We start from the raw sequence: 18,682 nt of genomic DNA on the forward strand, positions 1-18,682 counted from the left end.
TCGGCGTTGGCAGTACTTGCAACGGTTTCTCTGACCAATACACTACGGAATGGGTTAGCTGGAACACAGTCGTACCCGTGAGTATAGCTGCGAGATGGAAATTCACCTTGACTGTCTCATACGTTGTGCCGTTCGAGGCAATATCACTATTACGTAACTCGAATTTTACCATGCTCTCAGATTCGCCGTTCTTAAAGCAATCCGTGACCATAGGTTTCGGGGTAGAAGGTGAGTATATCCTAGGCATTCATACCTTTTGAAAATGAGGCTGTGCTGCAAATATTTCTTTCCGGCATTCAGTTGCCTCTGCTTTTTTCCCGCAAACAGTTGCACGTCGCATGTCTGTGCGCCTGTCTGCACTTCTCTAGCTGGACAGATAGCGATATTTTATTCAGACACACTTGGAAGTTCCTTGGTTACGTAAGAACGAGAGTTTCTCCACGTTCAAAAATTATTAACACTTCCCGCTTCTTGTACCCTTCTACCCATATTACTGTATCAGGTTGCACCATACAACCTCGATACTGCACGTGCATTCCTACCACTGCTAGTCAGACCAACACGAACAGCTTTATTCTGTATTCACTTCCATCGTTGCTATGTGGTAGAACATTGCTACGTACTTATCTGACATCTCTGACACGTGTCGTACACCCATAGGAAATTATTTACACGCTAGCGATAAGTAGGAAATCCGGGTTCGAGTCCCGATCTAGCTCAAATTTTCATTGTCGTCATTTCATTATACAGTTTATGATTGTCCATACTCGCAATCACGAATGTATTTCAATTATTTATCTGTTAGCCACAACCTTGTCAACAATAGTAGTGCAAAAATGAAATGTTCAAATGTGTGTGAAATCTTATGGGACTTAACTGCTAAGCTTACACACTACTTAACCTAAATCATCCTAAGGACAAACACACACACCCATGCCCGAGGGAGGACTCGAACCTCCGCCGGGACCAGCCGCACAGCCCATGACTGCAGCGAACAGTAGTAGTGTTGGCAGTAATACCTACTTCAGTTGTCTGTTTACTGCATGGTAGATTACCAGCTGTAACAAGCCGATTCCAGTTCTTACATCGCTTAAGTTATCTGGTGATGTCCGTAACAGACCGGCTACAGTTAGTTTGCTGTCCAGTAAGCTCAGTCAGAACCGACTGAGCTTACCGTATTTTCCCCATATCACTCTTTCTTCAATATTTTCATTGTACCCAGGTGGACTGGGTTAACTACATGGTTTGGTGTTTTTCAGAACGCCCTACTTTAAATTCAACAATTGTTGGTATGCCACCCTAGTACTGTAGCGCCTGCCATCGTTTGCACCAGCCTAATCGTGTTATTCAGCTACTCGATATCTTCGTTACACACTCTTTTTTAAGATGTTTCCTCCTGCGTCCGACTCTCTTTTCCTAAGAAACAGTGCCTTTGGTAATGCCTAACTGCTCACTGCAGCGTCTCATGGCAGAAATCTGAAGTGCAGTACGAAATTTTTTGAATTTTTCTGTGTGAGAGTTAAGTGATAATATGTCAGTTAATGTGACTACAATGCGTTTATGAAATCGCTTCAATCGTTTATAATAACCTTGTACTACTAGTTCCTGCGTGACCTCAACACATATGGTACACCATGTGCAAGTTGCTTGTCCGCTAGTGCACACTCTTTTACTTTTTTAATCGTTTTATTGCTCCCTAAATCCGTTGCCGAAAATAGTAGTAATGCAGCCACCATTGCACTAAAACGTTTAGCCCTGCTTGCATGGACAGTAGCCGTCTTAGTCGGAAAACGCTCTTTTAACGTTTACTGGAGAAGTTATTTCATTGCTATGATAAGGAATCTGACGGTCAAGAATTTTTCTCTTAGGAATGTAGACAGTTTCCACGGTCAAGAATTTTTTCTCTTAGGAATGTAGACAGTTTCCCCATGCATTATTTGGCCGTCTCTGTTATTCCAAAGCCTTAGTGTTGGCTCACTTTACTTTATGCTATACCTCCCGAATTTTCTCTAAGTGATTCAACCGATTCACAGTTTGCTCCTTATTTAGGAATCATGATATTAAAAGGAAACGGCATTTTGCTAACGTACAACAACTCAAAAGATGAGAGACCTGTACCACTACGTACTTTAGAGATATTCATACAAACTACATGTATGTATCCCAGTCAGTATGATGGCTATTACCACAATAACTCATCATTTTAGAAATGATCCTATGAACTCGTTCTGTTCTGCCGTTAGTTTGCGGAGTTTAATCCTTTTTTTTTTTTTTACACGCATATAGTTCCGAAGGACTAAATTGAGGAGCAAGGTTATGGAACATGGGAGTACATCAAATTGCAACATGAAAGTAATAACAGGCAAAATAAAATGTTTATGAACCCAAAAAAAGACAATTCATAAGTTTGTGTAAACGCACTCAACAATGTAACATAGGAATCAACCTAATTTTTCAAGGAACTCCTCCACAGAATAGAATGAGTGACTCTTGAGGAAACTCTTCAGTTTCGATTTGAAAGCGCATGGATTACTGCTAAGAATTTTCAGTTCTTGTGGTACCTTATTGAAAATGGATTAAGCAGTATACTGCACGCCTTTCTTCACAAGAGTCAAGGAAGTGCGATCCAAATGCAGATTGGATTTCTGGCTAGTATTAAGTGAGTGAAAGCTGCTAATTGTTGGGAATAAGCGGATACTGTTAACAAGAAACGACAGTGAAGAATTTAATATACTCGTATATATATTGAGAGACCAATCTCAGAACACCCAGACTAATGAACATGGGTCGACAAGAGGTTCGCAAACTGACACCACTTATTGCCCAAACTGCCCGTTTCTGTGCCAAGAATATCCTTTGGGAACGGGAAGAGTTACCCCAAAATATAGTAACATACGTCATAAGCGATTAAAAATAAGCAAAGTCGACTACTTTTCGTGTCAAACTATCACTTACTTCAGATATCATTCGAATAGTAAAAACGGCTGCATTCAGTCTTTGAACAAGATCCTGAACTTAGGCTTTCCACGGCAGTTTACTATCTATCTGAGCACCTGTTCAATTTCATTAATCATATGTCCATTCTCAGAAATTAAAATGTCAGGTTTTGTTGAACTGTGTCCTAGAAACCGTAAAAAACTATGTCTTACCGTGATTTAAGGTTACTTTATTTTCTACAAGCCATGAACTTATGTCATGAACTGCACTATCTGCACCAGTGCCAATGGTGCACACGACATCCTTTACTACCAAGCTAGGGTCACCAGCAAACAGAAATATTTTAGAATCACGTGTGACACTATAGGGTTGTATCATTTATATAAATAAGGAAAAAGTGTGGCCCCAGCTCTGATCCCTGGGGAAACCCGCCATTTAACTGTGCCCCACTCACACCTCACATCATAGCCATACTCAGAACTGTAGAGAATGACCTTTTGCTGTCTTTGATTAAAGTAAGAAGTGAGCCCATTGTGAGCTACCCCCTCTTATACCGTAATGGTCCATCTTCTGGAGCAAGGGTTTGTGATCAACACAATCAAACGCGTTAGCTAAATCAAAAAAAATTGCCTAGCATTCGAAACCTTCTGTTGTACCCATCCAGTACCTCACAGAAAAAAGAGAATATAGAATTTTCAGTTGTTAAACCACTTATAAAACAGAAATGCACATTTGATAGCAAATGAAGTGAAACAAAATGATACACAGCCTTTTCAATAACTTTAGTAAACACTGATGGCATAGAAGTAGGTCTAAATTGTCTACATTATCCCTTTCTCTCTTTTTATAAAGCAGCTTTGCTACTGAGTACTTTAATCGTTCCGGAAACTCACCATTCTTAAAGAAAAGTTTACAAATATGGCTAAGTACAGGGCTAACATGCGCAGCACAGTACTTTAATTTTCTGCTAGGTACTCCATAATATCCATGATAACCGGTAATTATTCAGTGATTAAGCAATTGACTCAGTCTCCCCCTAATCAGTATCGCAGAGCAGTATTTCAGACTTCTGTCTTGGAAAGGCATTTTCGAAGGAAGCTATATGATTCCCTGTAGAAACTAAGTTTTTGTTTAATTCACCAGCAATGCTAAGGAAGTGAGTGTTAAAAACTCTACATATATCTGACTCATCAGTAAGAGAAACATTTTTACTACGAACTGATTTGGGCCGAGAGGTTCTAGGCGCTTCAGTCCGGAACCGCGCGACTGCTACGGTCGTAGGTTCGAGTCCTGCCTCGGGCATGGATGTATGTGATGTCCTTAGGTTAGTTAGGTTTAAGTAGTTCTAAGTTCTAGGGGACTGATGGCCTCAGATGTTAAGTCCCATAGTGCTTAGTGCCATTTGAACCATTTGAACGAACGGATTTTATATCGTTGACCTTGTGCTGCTGACCAGGAAGACCGACCATATGGTTTTAATTTTATTCAATAAATAAGCTATTCTATTTGCGTTCCTCATACTCCTTGTCTTCCTAATAACATTTGTAATTACAATACTGTTTTTAATGGGCTACTGTAGCCCAATTGCGACTTCTTCTAACATTTTGATATAACTGCCGCTTTGTTGCACACGATATCCGTGTCCCACTAGTCCGCCATCCAGGCTGCCGTTTACTAGTATACTACGTAGAACTTTCTAAGGGAAAGCAGCTTTGAAAGAGCATATTTGTCATCTGTTTTATCGTAATTATAAACATTTTGCCACACTTGTTCCTTAACAAAGTTTAAAAAGCTCGCTATTGTCATTGGGTTAGCTTTTCTACATAGTTTGTAATTATATACATCATCTGCTTGACAACAAAAACCTTTTGGTGATACAATTCATGCATCATATTCTGATAGGCTATTGACCCATTTTCCCATCTAGTAATGAAGGATGAATAAAAATATTGTCTATTGTTGTGCTACTGTCCCCCTGCACCCTACTTGGAAAGTACAGTCTGCATCAGATCATATGAGTTTAGGAGATCTTACAACATCCTTTTCCTTGCACAATCAAAGACAAAATTAAAACTGAAGTCACCATATACAAATAATTTCTGGTACTGCCTATAAAGTGAACCAAGAACCTTCTCTAGCTTGAGCAGAAATGCTTTGAAAACAGAGTTAGGGTCCTACAAATAACAACAATTAGAAGTTAAGTTTCACTAAATTCAACTGCTTCTGCACAGTATTTAAATATCTGTTCAGTGCAGTACCGTGATACGTCTATGGAAACAAATGTAATATTGTATTTTACGTACGTGGCCATCCCGCCATTCCACAACGAACTCCTTGAAAAACAGCCAGATAATCTGCATCCCGGTAAAGGAAGCCTCTTAATTGTCAAATTATTTAAGTGGTGCTCCGTCATACTAATAATTTCAGAGTCAACATCTATCAGCAGTTCACTAATTTGAACTCTAACACCTATTATATATTGATAAAATGTGCTAATTCCTTCTCTACTTGGAACAGTCTTATCTGTAACTTCCGATATCAAATGCATAACACGACTATTTCTTCAATTCGGATGTAAAATTTTTAACCTGATCTGTAACTAAGGTGCCAGGAATCTCATATTTAAGTAGCCAAATGTTAATTAAAGCCTGGGTTACTGTACTAGCATGCTGATCAGTAATTGCCGTCACTGTCAAGAAACTCAAAAAAAGGATCAGTAATTATCAGTTTTTTTTCCAGCAGTTGTCCTGTTAAATGGTCCTAAAATATCAAGTCTAATCATTTTAAAGTATTCAAACATCTTTGGAATCTTTGCAGAGGGATTTTTTGATAAGATCAGCTCTTTGCACACAAGATCCTTCACGTATTGCTACTTGTTTGGCAGTTGTTGGCAACCTGTGCAGCCTGGCAACACATGTTCATGTGCTTGTCACAACACAAAGTCCTTGATCACTGCCCTGATGCATCACGAACTGCGGTTGTCATCTGAATGCCTGACAGTCTTCGTCGGCAGCTTGTGCCTTCTGCCACTCTGTTTCACTTTTACCTAAAGCATTCAGCACTGTAACTTTCCCACTCAATGTGTCTGCACTTGTGTGCTTTCTACCGGGTTTATGTATCATCCCACAATCAAACTCGCTGAGCTTGGGTGCCCATCTTGGAGGAAGGACGATTTTTTTGAACGTCCCGTCGACACGGAGGTTATTAGAGACAGAGCACAAGCTCGGATTGTGTCAAGGACGGGGGAGGAAATCGGCCAAGCCATCTCAAAGGAACCATCCCAGCATCTGCCTGGAGTGGTTTAGGGAAATCAAGGAAAACATAAATCTGGAGGACCAGACGCGTGTTTGAACGGTCGTCCTCCCGAATGCGAGTCCAGCGTGCTAATCACTGCGTTACCTCACTCCGTGAGAGTCCATCTTGTTAACGTAATCGCAGGATTTTTCGGCCCCAATACAGTCAACCTCTGACAGCAATAGTCCAGTTGGGACGATGTGCCTATATGGTTTTAACGTTTAGACTTTCATTTACTTCACTGAACATGTGACACAGTGACCGAAATCTGGATGTGCAATGAAAATTATTTGTGACTGATTGGTGTACCCGTTACCACTTGAAATACAAACAGTCGCTGGGCCCAACTGCTTCCCCATAAAATCAAACCGTTGTAATCCATTCACACTATTCTTATAAAACTGATAAAATACTTAAGCGCCCGCCACTGAGGCAGCTGACCCACTTTATCTTTTAGATAAAGCACACAGCTGGTCAGGGCTTTAATGTTGGCTTCCGACATGTTGGCTTCCGACTTTTCCTTCCAGTAGCTACACAGCTGTTGTCACTGGCTTACTCGGCGCTTTTGCAGTTTGGCGTCGAATGAAAGCACCTGAAAGATAGTGCAGATCGAATGCAAAACCTGCGTGTGCAGTATGACAGAGTGATCATTCACCACCTTTAGTATTAAGGAACATACTGTAGGGAAATCACCATCGTTATATTGGTGCGGCCCCACCCTTTTCAGTAACTGTAGTTCCAGAACAGTTCAATACAGGGAGCCCTAGTTCATGACGGGTGAATGCAGACCTGTGTGTGTGTGTGTGTGTAATATTAACTGAGCTAATTACCAATGAGAGCCTCGGAAGACAAATGTAGAATGCTACATTTCTACAAGAGGAGCAGCAAACAGATCTGGTGGGCTTCGTGATACATGGGTACTGGTTATTAGTGCAAGGGAGGAAACAGTATTATTCAGAGCTACGAAAGTTTATGCTGCGAAATGCATTTTATAGTAATATTTTCGACGGAAGCTTGGACATAGCTTACCACATAAATTTATTTTTGTATGTGCTTTTGTGTAATCCGGACTTCATATATGGAAGCCATATTTGAGCTATGAAAGCCACGTTCTATTCTGATTTTCAAATTACGTAATGATTATCTGAGTTATTCTTAAAGCAAATGCTTTTGCAGTGTTATTATTTGTATAGATGTGAACTCCTTTGAGAGTGTATGTTAAACTTATCACGTTTTGCAGTGATATAAGCTAGTAGAGACGTGAATATAAATATTTGCAAATTACTTAAGTGAAGCTAATACGTAAATTATGAACCAGCTAAATCCTCTTATAAATGTTACGTGTTGCTGAAGCTGAACTTAGGAAAAGTGAACTTCAAGGTAATGTGAAACTTTTATTGTTCCTGTTAAAAGCTTTTAGCTGGCTTGTACATTACAAAAATTCGCAATTAGTTGACGTGTAACGAAATAATATCCTGCTTATTCAGAGTTAGGCTCAAGGGATAGTTCAAAAAGAAAGTGTAATTCCTTGACGTGTAATTTCTTGTCCGATGTTGACAAGCGCTTCAAATAATTTAAACTCTGATATGAAACAAATGTTCATAAGTGTACAGTTACAGAATCTGCCACTACTTCTATGTTTCGCACGCTAATTAATATAATGTGTTTGTGATCAGTGTCTACAAAGTATCTTGCATTCAGAGTAGTTACTTGCATGTGAGTATATACAGATATGTTTATAGGTATTTTTGCACATAGTGTTCACGTTAATTAACCTTTTCTCGTCGTCGTCACCTCTAAGGCAGTAAAATTAGTCAAGTTTCCTCTACTTTCAGTTTGCAATACCTATTTCATTATGTGTAGTTTATCGCGTGGCAGTGTGCAAGTGCTGTCGAATATAGAGAGCGATCAGTAGTTTTACTGCTGAACGGCTACTGCACAAGATCGTGTCCCGCTTTCTTGAGTCCGATTGTCAAACACGTTCACTAGGATGTAACTTAAACGAAGGGGTATGCCGCAACGATCATCTAGTACTAAATGTTCGTGTATATTTTCAGTGACAAATCGATTACCTCCACTGTATGCCTGGTTCGACAATGAATGCTTCTTTCGTCATTCGTCACATATATTAAACAATTGAAATTCGTAGCGCAGAGAAAAACTTCCTCACATTCCTATAACGCTTCTTCTCTCTCTCTCTTTTTCGAACGAGTTTAGGAACCGCTCCTTTCTTTAACGATGATGCAATTTCACTGTGGCAAGCGGGCCCATATCAAACTTCATATCTCAGGAACTCAAATATTTACAGTCTCATAAAAGGTCTTTTATTGTTGGGCGTTCTCTTTGTATTCTCTGAAAGCCTTCCATGAAGCTTCAACGCAAACAACCCGGCAATAATGTGGGAAGGAGCTCACGACAACGTTCTCCGGAAAAAAAGGAGTGAACTTCGCCATGAAACATTGCTCCTCGCACTTTTACTTCTGCTCCATTCTTGACTGTTTTTCCCATGATGGTATGGGTTTAAGAAACAAGGAAAGAGAACGAAGGAAGAGAGAGAGAATGGATCGCCAGCGTAGCAGATTCTAAATGAATGAAAAAAACTGCAAAAACAGCAATAATCCAGGTGAGATTTTGTGAGATCACCGTTGCTACACCTCGATTGTTCGCAGAATAAGAATGTGGAAGTTGTTGTTTAGAATAGGCCGGGGACGTTCGGCAGAAACATTAACAACTAGTCGTTATGAGTCTTCCTTTAAGTGGTGCCTTCATGTTTCTTCTGTGGAATATTTAACGTCATCTCTAGTGTAGGGAAGTCGTCCAGGGCTGAATCATTTCCATACATATGGTGCCACTAGAATTACGTGGCATGATTTCATTATTACGATATCCGTCGACGAAGAAATTAATAAATCAACAGTTGCATCCTAGTTCTTTTGTAATTTTTGACTTCATCCAACGGTAATTAAAGACTGTTAACTAAAGAATGATTGATCGTCCTAAAGGAGAAGTATAACTGTCAAAAAAATGACACAAGTTGAACCTTGAAACTTTATCTTCCGTTATCTAACATTATATAACATTTCATTGATGAACAATGGGGAACGTCGTTACCTTTGTCATAATTATGATGTCGATGACGATGATGATGAAGTGATGATAGCAAAGTAATGAATAGAGACCGGAACTTGGCAAAATGTCTTTTTAAATGTGTTACTCTGTCTTCGGTTTGAACGTGAATCTTTATGATGTAAGTCTCTATGTCTGAAACGTCTCAGTTTCATGTTGCTTTTTCCTGCCTTTCTGTGTATAAATGACCAACTGTGGGAATAAATGCTTTTTGCTGTCTTTTATATTATTATTGATTCCTTTATTATTAAAAATAACAATGACTGTCGCCTTAAATAGAGATAACAGTAAGGAAAGAGTTTAATTATCTCATACTTTACTCGGTTTCTTACCGGATCATACCTCCTTCAGAGGCAACATCGACTACTGGAGCTAAAATGTGGTTGTATTATCCTTCTAAATTCCTCTTTCTTTCAGATTTCATTGCAAAGTTGTTGTGCAGGACACCTATTAAAATGCTGAAATTCGGTGTTCGTTTACGCAGTAAAATTCCAAGTTACATAAATACTTTCGGATCTCACATATTTTCTACTGGCAGTGAGTCATAAAGCCAAGATTTTTGAAAGAATTTCACTAAATCGAATAAGCGAAAAGATAGAAAAGGAGCTGAGTGAAGAACAGCATGGTTTAGGAAAGGAAGAAGCACGATCGACCTGATATTTTCTATACGTCAACTGATGGAAAAAAGTTTGGAGTATAACGAAAGGGTGATAATGGTTTTTATAGACATAGAAAAGGTATATGACTCAGTTGACAGTGAAAGACTCTGGGAAGAAATGAAGGAGATAGATATAGAAGATATACATTAATGTTATAAAGACAATGTACAAAGTACACAATTGTAGAATTAGAACACCATTGGGGAACTCTGAATACTTCGAAATAAGACAAGGACTTGAGCAAGGAGGTATTTTATCTCCTGCACTTTTTAATGTTGTGATGAAGGGAATGAATAGGGCAGTTAAAGATACAGTAAAAGAAAAAGACAAAAAAAGATGATTTTTGCAGATGATATGGTAATATGGGGTGATAAAAAGGTAGATGTACAGTTACAGCTTGATACGTAGAAGGAAATAATGAAAAGCTATGGATTAAAAATAAATAAAGATAAGAGTGAAGTAATGGTATTTGGAAGAGAGAAAGGGATCAACGGAAATATTACCTTAAATGGAGAACACCTCAAAGTGGTAGAAAGTTTCACTTAGTTAGGGAGTGAAATATCTAGGGATGGAAGAATAACTAACGAAATTAATAGGAGGTTACTGAAGGGAGGCAATTTCTACCAAACAATAAAACACCTGATTTGGAATCATGAAGTTTCAGAAAGAGCAAAACTCCTTTTGTATAAGAATTATTACATCCCTATTGTCATCTATGATGGAGAAACATGGACAATGACAGAAAGGGACTGGAACAGACTGCAAGCAGGGGAAATGAAATTTCTCAGAGCAGTTAAAGGAAAAACAAGAATGGACAGAGTAAGGAATATAGAGATTAGTAAGGACCTTAAACAAGAAAGTATGAGAGAAGAAATTGAAAGAAAGAGATTAAGATGGCATGGGCATGTTAAGAGGATGTATGGGCAGAGACTCCACAAAATTATGGAAGAACTAAAGATGGATGGGAAAAGACCTAGAGGGCGCCCAAGAACACGGTGGAAAATGGGAGTGAGAATATCTGTGGAAAGGAGAGGTGTGACCTGGCAGCAAGTGGAGGGAAAAAAAGTGGTGGGAGGACCGAGCCAAATGGAGAGGACTCATCAGCACCCAGACCCTGCAGTAGCTGGAGCGGGATTCGGATGTAGATAGTTGGGGAGTTGTTTGGGGAAGGCCAGACAGCGAGGTCATCGGTCTCATCGGATTAGGGAAGAACGGGGAAGGAAGTCGGCCGTGCCTTTCAAAGGAACCGTCCCGACATTTGCCTGGAGCGATTTAGGGAAATCACGGACAACCTAAATCAGGATGGCCGGACGCGGGATTGAACCGTCGTCCTGCCGAATGCGAGTCTAGTGTGCTAGCCACTGCGCCACCTTTTTTTTTATATAGGTATTAATGTGCGAACAGTTGTAGTTAATCAAGCCTGGAAAACTAAAACAGAATGAAGACACCATGGAAGATATTAAACATAAATAATTTGAAAATAAAGCTACCACTTCGTAGTTAGGCTTCCCAGCGACTGAGCCCACTGATAAAGATTGTTCAATATATGCTCGTTTGCAGTTCGTTCTGACCTCATCTGCCACTGCCTGGAACATTCCAGCTGCACGGCGGGCTGTGAAAGGCACTCCATAGGTAGTTTGCGAAGCATTGTCGATATCTGGTATGCCCGGAAATAGCATGATGTCTTTCTTGGAAATAGAGCCAGAAGTCAAGGAAATTCTTGTGTCCGTCACGACAGAGGTAATGGACCGCATGTGCACGTATCCAGGTGACTGAGTTGGTTCAAGTCTTGGGGTAAAATGTCTCATCCGGAAACAATAACGTGCGTGTAGATATATGCTCCGGCCTAACTCGCAAGAGATAAGCCAGCATCGGCCGCACTAGGTGCCAAACCGGTTCCGCCTCTCCGCAGCTGAGGCGGTGCTCGTCAGAATCTACTGTACGAATTAGGAGATTCTGCCATGTGGATATTGTAGAGACGTTCTTGCGTCACCAGCTTCCCATTAGCGACTACGTACCATTGGGAAACAACGTCGGAATCAAGCATGGCATCGTGTACAGTCTTCCACACCAAGCGCCACCGTACGTCAGGATATTTTAGTTCGACCACATTTAGGGGGCGGCGTTGCAGCATGTCGTGATATATACGTCGAGTCGTGGCCATTTGTGGTGTCGTGAGCGCTACACTGCAATAACTTTGTTCTAAATAGAAACGTCCTATATAAAAGAGGGGCGCTGGGATGTCCTGTAGTGGCACCGGCGCACTTAGTGAAGCAGGTCGTAGCGCCGTCAGAAGCAGACTCGTGAGACTCGTAGGACTACGGCGCAGCAGACATAAATGTGAGCTAACATAGAGGGCAGTGGTCCTATCATGGATATTGACTAGGCCGAGAGCACCTTTTTCCTTGGGGAGAGTAAGAGATACGTATCTGATCTTCAGTAACAAACCAGCGGTGACGAAGTATCCCAGCGCTGCCATAATGCTACGAGCCAAGGGTTTCGGAATGGGTAGCGTTTGGGCCACATGCGGTAAGCGGGACGCAAGGTATACATTGGCATAATACGCCCGCTGAACGATGTTGAGGGGTCGCAAGCGCTGATTTGCAATTCCGGCCCTAATTTGGTGTAGAAGGCGTCGATAATTGAGCGTCGTCGCGCGTCGCATGTCGGTCATGAAATCTAAGCCCAAGCAGCGGACAGTATCACTGAAGCGTAAGGGGGCAATGTGTTCCTGCGGTAGCCCAATCCCGATGTTCAAGGCGACAGATTTGTCAACGTTGATTTGGCTACCAGAAGCTGTACCGTAGGTTGCAATCCAGTCCAACGTCGTGGCCATATCGTCAACACCTCGTATGACGATCATCAAATCATCCGCATATGCGGTGCAGCGATAGATGGAGCCGCCGAACTGTATCCCAGTGAGCCTGTCTCGGAGACCACACAACAAAGGTTCTAAGGCCAATGCAAATAACAATGTTGATAATGGGCATCCCTGTCGTACTGATCGGTGGATCGGCATGGGTGCCGTCAGTCTTCCATTAACAAGAACTCGAGAAATAGCCCCATGCAGAAGGCGTGTCAACACTGTGATAAAGGGGTCGGGATATTCCATGCGCCGTAGAACGGCTGTGAGGAAACTGTGGCCCACACGGTCAAAAGCCTGGCTAAAGTCGATAGACGCCAGGGCTGCCGGCAAACGTCTCACCCGTGCAAGGGAGATGAGATCTCTGTAACGACATAACGCAGTTCTGATGTTGTTGGGTCCCCCCAAGGACATCTGATCGCTGGACAGGGCGTGCAATAGTGTGCCCCGAAGACGTTCTGATAGCAGCCTCGAAAAGATCTTGAAGTCGCTGTTCAATAACGTTAACGGGCGATAATCGCGGACATAATTCCGTCCCTTCGGCTTATGGATGGGGACAATCAGTCCTTCCAAGAACGGTGCAGGCAACGGTATACCCGGGGACATCAATTCCTGACAAATTTCAACCCAACACGGTACCAACAGTTGTTTAAATGCTCGATAGAACTCTAATGGTAATCCATCGATTCCTGGTGATTTATGGGGAGCACCTTTACCGATGGCGTCGAGCACTCCTGTTCTGTCACTTCTCCAAGTAAAGTCGGTACAATGGCTGGTGGAACTGTACCGTGGACATGCGCCGATACGGTGTCTACCGTCGCCATATGAGGGAGCACTGCTGAATAAAGTTGAGCGTAATGCCCATAGAAGGCTTCTGCTATATCTGCTTGTTCTGCCACGTGTCGTCCGTCGTCCGTTATCATGTTGGTTACCAGTGCCCTACGGCGCCTCCTGCATTCTAGGAGCACGTGGTGCATAGATGGCCTTTCTGATTGTATCATGTCTGGAGCACGCGACCGTATAAAAGCGCCTTGCAAATGATGGCGTGCTAAGGAGATGAGCTGCGCTTTCGCGCGATTGACTGTGATCTGCCGGTCAAGTAAGGGCTCCATAGCAAGACATTCCCGTAGGACGGTGTAATAAAAGTTTTCCGTGCACCTCCTCCATGCCGCCTCTTCCCGGCCGTAAGCCATGAAGGTGCGCCTAAGAGCAGGCTTTTCACATTCAATCCATCAACTGAGGGTCGATCGGTAACGGCCACGACGCTGTAAGGACGCGTTCCACGACTCTTCGATAGCACCTTTGCATGCCGGCTCGTCTCGATGGGCGACGTTCAGTTTCCAGGGGGGCCTACTGCGCCACACACGTGCAGGTTGGAGGGCAATGGTGCAAATATAGGTTGTGTGGTCGGTGAATGCAGTGGGCCAGAGCTCTGCTCCTCTCGTCGCCGTCGAAAGGGTGCTTGTGACGTAAATCCTGCCTAACCGACTTGATGAATGACTTGTAAAGTGGGTGTATCCAGGAGCTGGGCCATGGATATGGCGCCACGTGTCAATCAGGTGGAGATCACGCACTAGCATTTCCAATTGCGCATACGGGACGTGATGTGGCTGCTGATCAGACGGAGATAATGTGCAGTTAAAATCTCCTCCGATCACCATATCGTCTATGCGGCCCATAAATAGACGCGTGATATCGTCCGAAAAAAAGCGGGCCCGATCTCCCCGTCTCCCTGATCCTGAAGGGGCGTATACATTGATGAGTCGTACACCGTTGACAGTTACTGCCATGGCTCTTGCACTCGGTAAGTACAGTACGTCCGTAGCCGCCAAACCGTCGCGGAGCAGAACAGCCACACCACAATCGGTAGAAGAGGCGTGGGAGATGTGGGCGGTATATCCGTAGAAGTCAGGGAAACTAGCGACACATACTTCCTGTAAGAGGGCCACGTCGACGTCTGCCGCATCAAGCATGTGTTGCAGCATTGTCAGTTTGTGTGGTGCCCTTATCGCGTTGATATTGATTGTGGCATGGCGAAAGGTGTGCTGCCTAGCCTCTTCACCTAGGGTAGACGCCATAGCAATCAAAGCTAACCGCAAGAGATGCCGGACCCACCAAACCCGTTACAAATTATGCGTCTTTTACACTAGGAGTGGCATCTTCAATGCCACCCGCTCCCCTGTCACCCGTGCCCTCTTCAGGAAGTTCATCAACATCGTCCGACCACAGTGGCTGCAACACGATGCTGTGTAGCTGATCGGCACGTAAATCCCCCGCACGTACGTCGTCTTTGGTACAGGAAGACGGAGCACCATCCATCGACGCGACCTGCTGAATCCGTGGTGCAAGAAGTAACTTGGCACTCGCGGTATGGGCAAGTGAACCGTCTACACCACTTAGATCCTCAGGAGGCGCAGCATCCATGCCCTCTGATGAGATGTCACCTTCTTGACCGGCCGTGTGTAGGAGGCAATCGTCAGAAGGGGTCCGCCGACGTCGCTTCCGTCGTCGAGGTGAACGTTGCTTTCGAACGTGGACATCCGTATCCGAATGTGGGAGGCAATCCAGCGTCGTATCACCTTCCGCTAGGAAAGCCGCGGTCGGGACAATGTTCGCGTCCACGTCCATCGCGTTCTGGATGTTACGTTGCGTCTGGAGTCCGTGGGACTGCTGCTGCTGTTGTTGCTGTGGAGGGGGCAACATATGGGTTGGCATCGGGGGTCCTTCCTCTTCCTCCCTTGGTACTTCTTGTGCCGATGGGTGTGTCTGATCGCCCGTTTCGTCCTGAACTATGGTGCGCATCGTCGTCTGAGCGTACGTGAGGGGCAGGATTGTCGTCCCCGTCGGGGAAACGGAGTCTCCCACTGGGATCTGCGTAATTCGACGTTGTAAGCAGCTCGATCGAACATGGCCTTCCTGCCCACATCCGGAACAGGTACGCGGCTGACCGTCGTACATGATGATTGCTCGACAGCCACCGATGTTCAAATAGGACGGCACATGTTTCTTGAGCTCAAGTTTAATTTGGCGCACACCATTGTAGACCTTATACGTCGAGAAAGTTTGCCACTTTTCTGCAACGTCGTTGATAACATTGCCGTATGGTCGGAAGGCGTCCTTGACAACTTCCTCTGGGACCTGGAAGGGGAGCTCAAAAACCCTTACAGTCCTTAGGCCCATGCCTGCATGATCCACCGTCACTGCACCGATATGCCCGTCAGAATGTTTGAATCTGAGAGACTTCGAGTATTTAGAAACCACTGTCGCGCAGACCTCTGCACTGGTCATTTTAACATAAACCACGCTCGCCGTTATAGAAAAATGTATTCCGATGACAGTCGCCGGATCTAAACGTAGATCGTCGCGTATGAACTGTTCTATTTCATAGGCTCGAGGACGCGCGTGATCTGGTTGGAAAGTAATTTTGATCGTATCGTGGCGCCATGTGTGTGCCATAGTCACACTGAACTTGGAACTAATACAACTCGCGCCGCGAGAAGGTAAACACAAGCAAGCGCTCACGGTCGCGCACGGCGGGGCGCAGCGGACGTCCTCGCCCCACCGCAGCCGAAAGCAGACTGCCACCTCGCTTGGTGATATAGATAGTAAAATACGTCTGTGCAGAGTATGTGAGCAGACGGTAAACTATGAAAAGAAATACAAAGTGCGCTTGAAACGGTTGTTGAATGGTCTCAGAAATCAAGAGTTAGAAACTGCGGTATCGGCCGCCATCCGGTCGACCGCATTTTCAAATGCACACACCGCCAGTTACGCCGGCGCGTTTCCTACAGCCTCCACCGCGGCACGATGGCGCTGCCACGAACGATTACGCTGCTGCCAACGAGATAAAAGCATAACTTCTCTTGAGCTCCAGCAGCGCGTGTACTTAAGTTGGAACATTCATGCAATGGGTCCATTTTGTGTGTTTGCCAGCTGAATAATATTTACAGACTATCATAGTAGCCAGTGCTCGATATCTTCTTAATAGACGTTGTATTGGAGAGCGAAAGATTTGTAAATCTTTTGTGTCTGCATATGTTTCGACATTAAAATCTATTATTATGAACTGATTTTGCAAATACAGCAACAAATTTATCTATTACTTTTCTGTTTGCCATTAGATGTAGAATAAATTAAACTCTGAGTTCTCTGTTCATGATCGGCATCGGTTTCTCACTGCTTTATCCACTAAAGAACCACACAGCTTGCAAAGGAAGTCATAATACCAACAAAAGCATCATTAGTTACAGTGCACTTATGACATCGTTGTAAAATTGTTGGAAATTGGCAGCAGCTGCTTCTGTTGGAAGCACTGTGGTCACGTGTTGTTGGAAATCCGCCTCATCACGGGAAATAAGACCTGGTGCTGATCTGGAGATCAGCCGGCAGTCATTGTCACGGTGTCCATTGTCTGATCCGCGTCCTAAAAAAAGTCGGCTGGAAAAATCCATGATTAACACGCTGTTGATCGACTTTTTAGACAGCAAGGGCTTCATCCATCATGAAATTCTACCTGAGGGAGGCGGGGAACACGATTAACACCATGCCACTGACTGCCGCTTGGACTCATATTGGTAGCAGCTGGTCTTATTTCCACGTGCTTCGAGCAGTTGTGCAAGAAGCGTTTGCTGACAGTTTGGTACGCGTCAAATTTCCTGAGTATAACAATGGTGATAGTCGCTTGGAGGATGAAGCATCTTCAGTTGTAACACAGAAGAAACTTGTCGAACCTTCGGAAGTGAGAAACTTTTTAACTTTCATTGCAGTCGAGTTAGGTTTCCTGCCAGCTTCAAGATACAGGGCAGACTTTGACGAAGTCAGAGCAAACTGCAGATGGTACAGGACTGGAGAATGTGCCAGGGAAATGGGGTTCATTAGTTAGGAAAAAGTGTAAATGGTGTTTTCGAAAAATTCTGATTTTGAAAAATTAGAAACTTTTTTTAAATTCAGAAACCTGGAAATTCTGTTGCAGCACAATGGACGCTACCATACCTCACTTTTTTAGATTTACTCAATTATATGTTCAGACGTTTTCTCAGATGAAAAACGCATTGTCCGACAGGAGACTTCACGTGACCCTAGGAAATTTTAAAACTATTTGGGTGTCTAGAGCAACCAATGAGCCGATAAGGCATTGTAATACATAGGCATTCAAGAAACATTTTCGTTTTTCCGTCAAGCAAAATTAACATTTTATTTGAAAATGTAAAGGAACTTTAACAACGCAGAACAACACGATGTAAACACACACATCAAAAAAAGTTTTGCATCACCCCAGTTCCCAGAACTCCTGAAGATAGACGTTGACTGTGGATATTGTATCACAGAGACAGTTCCTTTGACTGTTCAGAGATGTCACTGATACCGCCTAAAGATGTAAGCAGAACTACGCATGAGCAGCACCTATTAGACGGAGGGGGTCCGACAGCCAATCAGTACCAGTCATTCCACCAGGAAGGAGGTACACGGCTCGTGTTGTCTGTAGTGCAACCATGCCTAAACAGTCAATACTGCCGTTCAATCGCGTCCGCATTGTTACTTTGTTCCAGGAAGGGCTCTCAAAAATGGAAGTGTCCAGGCGTCTCGGAGTGAGCCAAAGCGCTGTTGTTCGGCAACGGAGGAGATACAGAGAGACAGGAACTGTCGATGACATGCCTCGCTCAGGCCGCCCAAGGCAGTGGATGACCGCTACCTACGGATTATGGCTCGGAGGACCACTGGCAGCTACGCTACCATGTTGAATAATGCTTTTCGTGCAACCACAGGACGTAGTGTTACGACTCAAACTGTGCGCAGTAGACTG

This window comes from Schistocerca gregaria, chromosome 3 (assembly GCF_023897955.1).
Source record: "Schistocerca gregaria isolate iqSchGreg1 chromosome 3, iqSchGreg1.2, whole genome shotgun sequence".
Taxonomy (NCBI): Eukaryota; Metazoa; Arthropoda; class Insecta; order Orthoptera; family Acrididae; genus Schistocerca; species Schistocerca gregaria.